This window comes from Delphinapterus leucas, chromosome 8 (genome assembly GCF_059928025.1).
Source record: "Delphinapterus leucas isolate spDelLeu-1000000601 "Yukka" chromosome 8, BTC_Dleu_Yukka2, whole genome shotgun sequence".
In the NCBI taxonomy this organism is placed as follows: Eukaryota; Metazoa; Chordata; class Mammalia; order Artiodactyla; family Monodontidae; genus Delphinapterus; species Delphinapterus leucas.
The window spans coordinates 101,450,055-101,461,193 of NC_143136.1; positions in this window are offsets into that span (position 1 = coordinate 101,450,055).

Genomic DNA, 11,139 nt, shown 5'->3' on the forward strand with positions numbered 1-11,139 from the left:
CGTGCAGTTCACCTGTACCGTATTTTCAAAAACTATTAAATTGTAAACAGCTAATTTCACACTAAAAAAAAAAGACTTTTTTTTTTGCAAAAATCTGACACTTTATCCCACACTTATATCTGGCACTGGCTGGATATGGGCCACAATAGCCCCATGAGACAAGGCATGTGCATTTGCCACAGACTCCACCACTCTCTATTGCCTCTGGGTCAGCCCTCTTCACTCATTGAAAATACTTACCTGGACTAGTTCCAGACCCCTGTCCTCTGTTCCAGACTTCTGTCATGCCAGGATCCAATGAGTAATGGGACTCTGAAAGGTTCCTGGCCAAGTGAGCTGTAGTGAACGTACATTAGATTTATGTAGAAGCCAGAAATGAAAATAATAATAGCTACCCTCCATGGAGTGCCCACCCCACCAAAAGCCTGTGCAAAGTTCTCTCTCACTGGTCATTTCATCTTGTCCTCATGGCAACCCTTAGTAAACTTCGTTTCCAAAAAAAGGACATAGAAATTCAAGAGAGGTTAAGTGACTCATCCAAGGTCACACTTTTGATATTTCGAGCCTAGACCAACCCTGCTCTGCCTTAAGCCAGACTTCCCCTCATCCCCACACCTTGCATTTGTCTAGTCCTTTTGACTTTTCCAAGATGTGAACTCTGGCTCCATTATCAAAATCAGGATGCTGTTCTAAACTAAATGATGTTTGAAGGGGTCAACCAGATATAGTTACTCTCTTGTACTGGTGGCGAGGGCAGAGGCAGGGCTAGAGGCAGACGGAGATCGCCTGGCAACAGTTGAGCCATGTCAAATCTGGGAGTGTTTGTGAGACCCATTAACAAGCACGCCTGTGTCTTTTGCAAGACTTCAGACATTCCAGGCCACCAGGCTGATCAAACCAATTTAACGGGGCTAGAGGTGAGGGTGAGCTCAGATTTGCTCAATGGTAGGCTGTGTCTGGGCACACAAAGTCATGCATTTCTCCCTGACTGGTCAGTACCACTGCAGCAAGGAGAGAATTAAAGAAAACTGCAAAATGAAAACTGCACATGTTGCTGGTGTTAGATTATCCTGCCGTTTCCTGGTTTGTTTTTGTGATAGATGATCCTCTAGAATCGGCTCTCGGCCCCCATCACAATGGGAGAGTTGTCCTTTGATTCAGCCCGTCCTTACTGAGGGTCGTTCTGTGCGAGGTATGTGCAGCAGACGACTCAGACGTGATGCCTGCCCTAGGAGAGACTCCCGTGCCACTGGGGACAGACAGACGTGGAAGCAAAGTGTTCTGAGCGCCCCTCTAAAACTCTGAATGAGGAGTTGGGTCACTTGGCCATGAGTTTTGTGACCACTCCGGGGCTCACTTTTCCTCTCTCCACAAGGGTGACAATGTAATACCTACCCCACAAGTTCATTGTGAGAATGACCTTACTGGGCACCAACAAATCTTAGCTCTTCTCTTCCCGATCAAAAGGGAAATCAGAGGGCAAATACTTCCTTTGTCCTCTCACCTCACCCCAATGAAGCTTGACACCTTGGTAGATGCCCCTGGGGCACTCAGAAAATCCTCAGGCCTTGGGATCTAAGGAAAGATGCTACGACCCAAGATCTCAGCATCTTGAAGAGACTCTGAAGTCTGAAGAACAAAAGAGGAAGGTCCTAAAAATAGCTAAGGGGAAAAAAAGAGGTGAGGGGGTTCAGGGGCCTTTTGCAAAAAATATCCAGAAGGGCAGATGTCGATTTCAATTCAGTTACACATCTAGCTTTTGAGTGCGGCGCCTCCTCAGCTATCAGGGTGGGAGTCACAAAGACGAATCATAACCTGCCCCCTCTCCAAGCGGTTAGACTCTAGATTAGTGAGACCTCTGGGATCCAGCCCCTAGTCAGTCAACCTTGTGCCTTGCTTACCATGCAGACCCCCAGTAAGGGTTTGATAAAGGTGTGACTAGACTCCTGGTACCTTCTCTGTGTTCTTCAAAGCCTACCCACCACTATATCCCTGCTCCATCACCACGCATGCCTCCCCAACCTGAAGCCACCCCGGGCCCTGCAAACCCCTCAGACTTCCTAGGATCACACTCTATACCAAGCGCTTTGAGACCAAAGTTGATTCTGCCTGTACATTACACGAACTTTCACTTGCCAGCACACAGTAGGAGCACAATGAAAATTAACGAATTAAAGCTCTTTGAGAGCAAGGACCGTGTATTTATCTATGTCCCAGGCCTATTTGGTATGTTAATAAATTCTTGTAGCTGAGCTGTGCGGTTGCCACACACAGAGAACATGAAGCAGCCTGGGAGAAGGAGAAGACAATGTCAGTAAGCGGGCCTCGAGGCCAGAAGTGGCACTGGCCGTCCATCCCAGGGCGGACCCACGTGGTCACACACAATGGCTCAACAGCCGAAGCGCCTGTTAAAAAGACCAGCCCTCTGCCTCCTTCCGCAGCTCAGAACCCCAGGCTGTACCTGCCCGCAGTCTCAGCCGCTGCCCTGCCCAGTGAGTGCAGAGCAAACGTTCTCTTGGTGAACAGTGCTGAAACCTGAACCTGCTATGGGTGAAAAGCCCCAAAGAGGGAAAATGGTTGTTTGCCAAGTGATGCTTTTCAAAGCACGCATTTGAAAAGTTTAGAAGAGATGGGTCACAACCCTTAGCCTTTCCCCTCTTAGGATCAGGACGATAGTAATTGAAGGATAGCTTTAGAATTTTTCCCAAATTCAGCGGCATTAATCTATTTAATTAATTAGACAGACTAAGTCAACATCTTTCTGGTTTGCATATTTAAAGAAGAAATGTGAAACTGTTTAAATTTTCTGGAACTTGGCACTCATTATTTTCCAGTAAAGTGATAAGATTTGTAGCTCCAAAACCAAATTCAAGCCATTTAAGAAATTTCATGTCAAGCCCCTCAAGGCCAGGTTTGGTCTCACGTAATTTTTCTGCTCAGGCTCAAGTCCAGGAGAGGAAGTGGCACAAGGACCACAAGAGGTCACAGACTTAAGGCTGGATGGTCCTCCCACCCGGAAATTCTCTTCTGAAATGTAAGTAGCCGAGAACCTACCTACATTCTTAAATTCCAGTGAAAAAATATCTCATCCTGGTTGCGATGAATTTGATACTCTTGTGCTCTGTGCAATATGTGTGATATATAATCCATACCAGGATTTCTAATCCTAAATGTAATATGCATCCCGGAAAGAGAGTAATTCTTTGCTAATCTTTTTGAATTTATTGCATTTTCTGTCTGGGAGTACTCGATTCTAACGAATCCACTTCTGGCCTTAAAAATCGCTCACTGTGCTTCCCAGGTGGCGCAGTGGTTGAGAGTCCGCCTGCAGATGCAGGGGACGCGGGTTCGTGCCCCTGGTCCGGGAAGATCCCACATGCCACGGAGCGGCTGGGCCTGTGAGCCATGGCCGCTGAGCCTGCGCGTCCGGAGCCTGTGCTCCGCAACGGGAGAGGCCACAGCAGTGAGAGGCCCGTGTAGCGCAAAAAAAAAAAAAAAAATTCGCTCACTACATTGTTTGTCTATCTCGTAATGTTATCAATGGAGTCCAGTTATTTATTTGATGAAGAGCAAGGATTGTCCTCTGAGACCCCTTTCTCTGGTTCTTTAACAATTACAATAACTGAATCATTATGCAGGAAACTAAACTCCCATTCAAAATGAATTTTAGATTTTGTTCCTATGCTTTCTGCACACTGAATTGAAAGTTCATGAGTTTTATGACCCGATTGTGAGGGTGCAGACGAGTGCTAGGGAGGGGAGGGGGGATTCTCTTGGATTGTCATACAGAGAAATCACTGTATAAAATTTTAATTATCTATCTTGAAGTAATAATAAATGTTTGATGAGATAATAATGAGACACGCAGGGAAATGTTAATGAACGTGTGTAACATTAAGAGTTTAAATAAAGGAGGAAGCGGATCGCTCGGTAATCTGCTGTTACTATTCATGTGTTTGCGACAGTGTCCTGGAAGGACGCCTCGTGGTCTTCCTGAAGTCGGAATAATATTGTGTTTGTTTATGGTGGAAACAAAGGTCTTTGCATATTTTTCCCCTGGCAAAACTGTTACCAAAATAACTCCTAGATTTCCCTGGGATCTGGAGCCCTGTCCTGAAGTTCCATTTCATGTTTTTCTCACTGTATCTCTGTGCTGGTTCCTACTTCCTTGTTGCTACCGTCCAGAGAGAACTTGCACAAGAATGAAGACAGTTTCACAGTGTCGGAAGCCTCAGGTCGCTGACGTCATCAGCAATCGAGGTGCTGGGGAGGTTCCCAACTTAATTTCAGCAAAATATCAGAAGGTGTTTTCTCTTTCGGTGGCGTTGTTTACTGGGAAAAACACCATATAATTAAAACCACTTTATGAGTTGTTGCAAGAAGAGAAGTGATGACTCACGCGGCAAGATTTGTGGTTGGCGGGGAGTAGGGGGAGAGTGGGGGGGGGGATTCTACTCAAGTGAGAAATAGAAAGTTGTGGCCAGATGGGACATTTGCAAATAGTTTTAATTTTTCCCTTATGCTTAGCGGGGCCTTACCCCACCCAGGACTCCAGGAAGAGGCAGAAGCAGAAATAAGTAGGATGTGCGAGAGCCTTTATCTGCTGCAGGACCAAACACCTCCTCGGCATCAATTCTGAAGCAAGATTTGAGCAACACAAATGCCCTCGAATGTGGTAGAAAGAGGATGGGGGGAGGGAAACATTCAGAACTGGCTCCACGCAGACTTTACATTTGACTCTTGCCGAAATACTTAAAGGACCAAACGGAAATTTTCATCCGATAACAGAGGGGTGGCCAACACTCCAAGTCTTACAGCAGCAGAGGTAACTTTCGGTAGGTACTTACCATGTTCTAAGGCCTATATTAAGCACATCACAGGTATTAGCTCATCTGATCCTCAAAACCCCAAGACATAGGTACTCCTACACCCATTTTGCAGATTCCATAACTCAAGGGTGGAGAAATTAAGAATTTGCCTCAAATCACAATGCCAGTAAGTGGAAGAGCCAGGATCAAAATCTAGTCTCTCTTAAGTTGAAACCTGTGGGTTCTCTCTGTGTGAGGTGGCACTGCCCCTCCAAGGCCTTCCCCTGCACTATTGGGGTGACATATTCCATGCATCAACATGGGGCACACCTCCAGCACCGACTGTGTTACCAGCCCTTCCAGACCCATATGTACTTGCTGCAGAGGTTGGGGACAGATGGCCACCTGAACTGTCAGAGGCCTCAGAGCGGAGTTTAGGGACCACCTTGGACAGACCCCTCACTTTGCAGACCAGGAAATGGGGAAGCCTCGTGTGGGTTGGGTGGGAGGGGGTAGGAGAGTGGAGATAGAAAAGATCTCCCACCTCACTGCCCGCTTTTCAGGACCTAATTGTTCTGGTCAACTTCATAAAATCACCTCTCCCGGCACACAATGTGTCAGAAGGGCTCTGCCCTTTAGAGCATCCAAGTAGGGGCTTGATGGGAGGAAGGGGAGGAAGGAAGAGAATAAGAGGAGCTAAGAAAGAAAAAGGGAAGAAAGTAAGAAAGAAAAAGCTGTGCCTGAATTCAAACAAACCATATTCCTTTGGGACTGAATTCCTTTTTGTTTGCATGTATCACCGACTCAGCATTTCAGAGGGCACACCAACGGCATTCTCACACAAAGCTAAGTCAGACTCAGAATCCACCATTACCACTTACTATATCCAGTATGTAATTTGTACTTAACGGAGAGATATTTGGGGCCGTCTCCCCTCCCACTCCACCCTTCAGACTCCCGGCTCCACAGAGGGAGGTACGCCTCAACGCAACACGACCTTCGTTTTCAATCTTCTGATACCAGTGGCGGTTGGACGGCTGGAAAATTCCATCAGTCTCCTCCGAGGTCCTTGGGACTGGACCCTGGTTCTCTGGCAAGAAAGCGGACACTCCTGGGTCCTGCTTCGCTGACATTCTGGAGCAAGCCTCCAAGGCCCAGAGCCCGGAGAGAAACAGGGAGCAGAGGACCCCAAGCCCTTCCTCCAGAGAGAGTTACCTCATCAAGGTTGGTGCCCTCCCTCCTCTCTAAAGTTAGAGACTAGCCTGGTGGACGCCGGCTCTGAAGGTGGCCACAGAGGCTGCTTTCCCTTCCGAGGCCCGCTCTGTACCGCCCACAGTGTATAGGTTGGTCCACGTAGCTGTTCACCAGGCCAGGCAGGCAGGCTTTGCACACACGCCCCCCCACCCAGGATCTGCAGAGCAAGCTGGGTGGTGATGGGGACATAATTTAAACTGTTGCCTAGTGTTTTCCTAAACCATGGCCTACTTTGGGGGGAAAAAAAAACAACCAAAAAAAACCCTTCATCTTCAGGCAACAGCTGGAAGGCTTGGATGAATGGTGTGGCTTCAATGTGGAGCGTCACAGGGTACTGATCTAAGGGCTGCGAAGTCCTGTTCACCCAACTGTTGACACTCAGTAAACGAACGGGGGGCAGGCGGGGCTGGTGTGGGCATCTGAGGAGGAAGGAGCCCACCCCACCCCCAGCCAGAGAAAGAATAGGAAGCAACTTCTATTCAGGCTTCCCAGGGGTCCCGGCCCCCCTCCGGCCCCTTCCAAAGCCTTGACCAGGCCCTATCCCTGCCTCCAAGTTACCTTGTATTATAACAGGATTAAAGTATATTTAGCTCCTCTATTAGCATACTTTAGCCCCATTTTGGCCTACTTAAGGCTTCCGGCTGGCTTTGATCACTTTTGCGTTCTACTGGCCAACAGGAGGGCCTGGCAGGCCAAAAAAAAAAAAGGTTGGTGGGAGGGGAAATCAGACTGTGAAATTATCCTAATGCTCTTCTCTTCTCTCCTTCTCTTGTTCCGAGTATTCTGCGGGCTTTCTTAAACGGCCCAGTTTACACCCAGAATGGGCAGGAGGAGAAGAGGGAGGTAGTAGGAACCAATAATAATTAGGTCTTAGTTGGAAGAGGAGAGAAAGGGTTTGAGCATCTCCTAAGAAAGGAGGGGGAGAACCCTATAATTTCTACAGCGTCTGCCTTTTTATTGCTTGCATTTGCATATAAATTAAATCCATATTGTAGCTTTAAGGCAAGTCCGGGCTTAGAATTCCACACAGCTCGGGGTCCCATTGTCTTACAACCAGTTCTAGGCGGCAGGGAAATGAAAAGGGAGGGGACAGCAGAGGAAGGAGAAAGTCAGCTTTGTAACGGTTTTAATTGCCTGTTTGTTTTCTCTGCCAATTACGGGCAAATTAATATTTAAACTTTGGGAAGCTGTGAGGAAGTGCTTACAAAATAGGATTCAGCCTCCGAGGTGTGCGGCCCGCTGTTTTCAGCCATCCTATGGCTGAAATTTCGTGGTGGTGAAATAAAAAAATCATCATCGGAATGAAGGAACAGCATGGACCTAGATCCTGTTTCAATTTCTTCTCTCATGGTGCCCAGGGCGCTGAGATGCCCCTGTGCTTCTGGAATGACCCAGGGTTGCCGGGAAGGATGCCAGCTGGGTGTCCCTCGCTTTCTTCAGTTTTCCTGTTGACCAGAGGTCTGGCCCAGTGACACTCAGCTGTGTGACAAGTGGCCTCAGGTTAAATTCTGATTCGGTGGCGTGTCGCCAGGGAGCCTTCAGATGCTGGGTGAAGCCACTTTCAGAAACCCACATGCCTTCCTAGCAAGCACCTCACGACGGGAGTGATCTCGCAGGTCTGCGAGGAACATGGTGGGAAAGGGCCACCCTGCTCTCTTAAAACTATTCTGAAATACTGGGGAGGAGTGGGCTTCTCCCTTGATGTTCAACCTGGTCCAGCCATGGAATGGAAGCACGTTCTAGGGAACCCCTGAATCAAAAAGTAATCATTTAGGGGCTTCCCTGGTGGCGCAGTGGTTGAGAGCCCGCCTGCTGATGCAGGGGACACGGGTTCGTGCCCCGGTCCGGGAAGATCCCACATACCGAGAAAAAAAAAAAAAAAAAAGTAATCATTTACACAAGGTTCTAATAGAATGCCAAGGAGGCAAGAAGTCCCAGCTAGGCCCGTGTATCCTTTTTGTGGGATGTGTCATTTGGGTTTATTTCTTTACTTAATATAGGTACCCTACACTGATCCCTCCTCCATCCCACTCCCCTCATCTCCCAAAACATTTCTTCTCCTTATTGCTGCTGTGGAGGTGTGTCGTCTAATTTGGGAGGAGGGGTCAAGTGAGTTATTGTTGTTATTAAGTTCCTCTTATAAATCTCCATTCTGACATTACTTCAATAAATGGTTCCACGGAGTGCTTGGCACCTCTTTGGAATTATTTGCCTTTGCTAAGCCCCCTCAAAGCCAGTTTCTCTAAGTTCTGTAGCCGTTTACACTCTTGGAGTTGATCTGTCTAGAGGTTTTTTGCTCCCACCCGTTTCCTTTTTTTAATTTCCATAATGTTTCTTTCCTGGAAAGAGAGCCAAAAATATTTCAGCTTCCCAAACACAGCCTCCCCTTTCCTTTGTACACAGAATCTCAGAAAAAATCCATAGTTTCCCCCCATGGACAGACACTGCTTCTCCCCTGCATTGAGGTCTTCTGAATCTCATTTTCCTTCTCTTCAAAGACTACTCCAAAGGTTCCGTGTTCCTCGCTGAACTGCACAGGATTTTTTATTTCTTTGAAACAAACCCTTCATGACTCCTCCCTGACCTGGTCCCACGTGGGCACTGCCAGATGAGATGCAGTTTCCTGGGAAACAATGGTGAGTCTAACTGGGTACATTTTGCCCATTTGCCTGATCCGTATCTCTGGAAAACGTAAGCTGCCCACACAGGAGATGCCAATTCCAGCACGTCCCACTGTGTGTCCAAAAAAAGAAAAGTTCAACCTGGTAACCAAAATCTTTTAAGATCAGTCATTGACTGACTAGATGTTATCAAGTTCTTTCAAAACAATAAGAATGATAAGAATGGAAGCAAATATTCTTGATTGTTTACTCCAAGTCAGGCTAAATGTTAAGTGCTTTACGGCAGAACACGTATCTCATTTTTATCCTCACGACAACCCTAGATGAGCTACGTACTATTTTTTATCCCGATTTTACAGATTATATAACACAGAGATGTCAAGTAACTTACCCTAAGTCCCACAGCCTACAACATGCACAGCCAGGATTCAAACCCAGGCCACCTGCCTAGAGCCCGTTAATTAACATAACAACCTGCCAACAAGGTCACTTCAGTGACACCAGGTAACACGGGCATCTGGGAGGGGCTGAGACTCTGCACACCACACCCCCATTCACATGGCCTAGTGACAGCCTGCAAGGTACACCCCCATTTCGCTGATCAGAAACTGAGGCTCAGGAAGGTTAAGGATCTTGCTCCTATCTATTGTTAAAAGATCAACTGAGGCATATTAAAATGTTTGAGTTCATTTGAGCAAAAATTGATGGGAATCAGGCAATGCCAAGCCTGAAGTAATTAGGCACCCCACCAGAGGAGCCAGGAAAGACTTTATATAAAGAAAGCACAGAGGCAAAGAAAGGAAATTATTTGATTGGCTAAAGCTTAAAGCCTAGTTGGCTGTTTATGATTGGTCATCCTTAGTGTTTTGATTTCATAGCTCTGAGGCATTTATAAGCTTAGATTTGGGTCGGCTTCCTTAGGTCACCACCAAGGCTCATCAGTCTAATGGCTTCCTTGCCTACATTTAGCACTATATCCCTCATATGCGCAGAGCCCACACTCAAACCCAAGGCAGCAGGGCTCCAAATGCCACCTTCTTCCCGCTGTACCGCCTGCTCCCGGTGTAGATGACACCTGGGTGTAAACAGCCATGTTGGTAATACCCACTGACCCCAACAGCTAGCTGACTCCATCACCACCCTTGTAAGTACCTGCAGGTATGCATGCAGCACTGCTGGGGCAGGTCACACGGGTCATCACAGACTCTGCACAAAAGGCTACGTGACTGTCCCTGTCCTCACAGACCACACCCTCCGGGGTTGGGGGACAGAGGAAGTCAGACAGACACTGGGAAATGCGCCTGTGATTTGACCTAGCCATGTGTTTTCAAGATCACGGACAATTCAAATGCTCTGTTTTGATTCCAGTGGACTTGAGGGTTCCTAGACCTTCTGAGCCAGCCCGGGTCCTCCCCACTCCCAGGCCTTCTCTGGCCTGCAGCTGAGCCAGTCTCAGACAGAGCCTCACTCCCAGGCCTGCGTCTCATCAAGGCCACTGTCACCCGGAGTGAGACTGTCACTAGGGGGTGAGATTGGCCTGGAGATCCTCCTCTCTGAATCTCAGATAGCTGAATTAAAAGCCTTTAAAACCGGAAACATATGCACACGACACAAAATTCAAAAGGGACAAGAGAGCACACAGTGAAAAGTTCCCCTCCACCCCAATCCCTCAGCTATGCTACCCAGCTACCCAGTTCTCCTGCCCAGAGGCAACCACTGCCACTATTTTTATGAGTATATCCTTCCAAAGACATTCTGTGCATGTGTAAGCAACTTCATATATATATATATATATGTATATATATATATATATATATATATGTCTATGTGGATACATAAACACATATATATGTATATATATTTGTTGCTGTTTATAGAAATAGTAGCATTTGTTGTGCAATTATTCTTTTCACTTAACAATATATATGAAGGATTATTCTATATCCATATACAACACTGTCTCATTCTTTTTAATGGTTATGTAATATTTTATTATATGGATATACCATAATTATACCATAATTTATCTAATACGTCCTCTAAGTAGTTTCTTAATTACTCGACTCTTATTTGTTGTTCCCAGTGCTGTAGTGAAAATCTTTGTATATGATCACCTTGCAAGTGTGCTAACATATTTATAGGAAAAATTCCTGGACCTAAAAGGGAATGTGCATTTTTCTTTTTTTTTTTGCGGTATGCGGCCTCTCACTGCCGTGGCCTCTCCCGTTGCGGAGCACAGGCTCCGGACGCGCAGGCTCCGGACGCGCAGGCTCAGCGGCCATGGCTCACAGGCCCAGCCGCTCCGCGGCATGTGGGATCTTCCCAGACAAGGGCACGAACCCGCGTCCCCTGCATCGGCAGGCGGACTCTCAACCACTGTGCCACCAGGGAAGCCCCATTTTTCATTTTGATAGTTGTTCCCAAATTATTCTCTGCAGAGATTTTATCTGTTTATA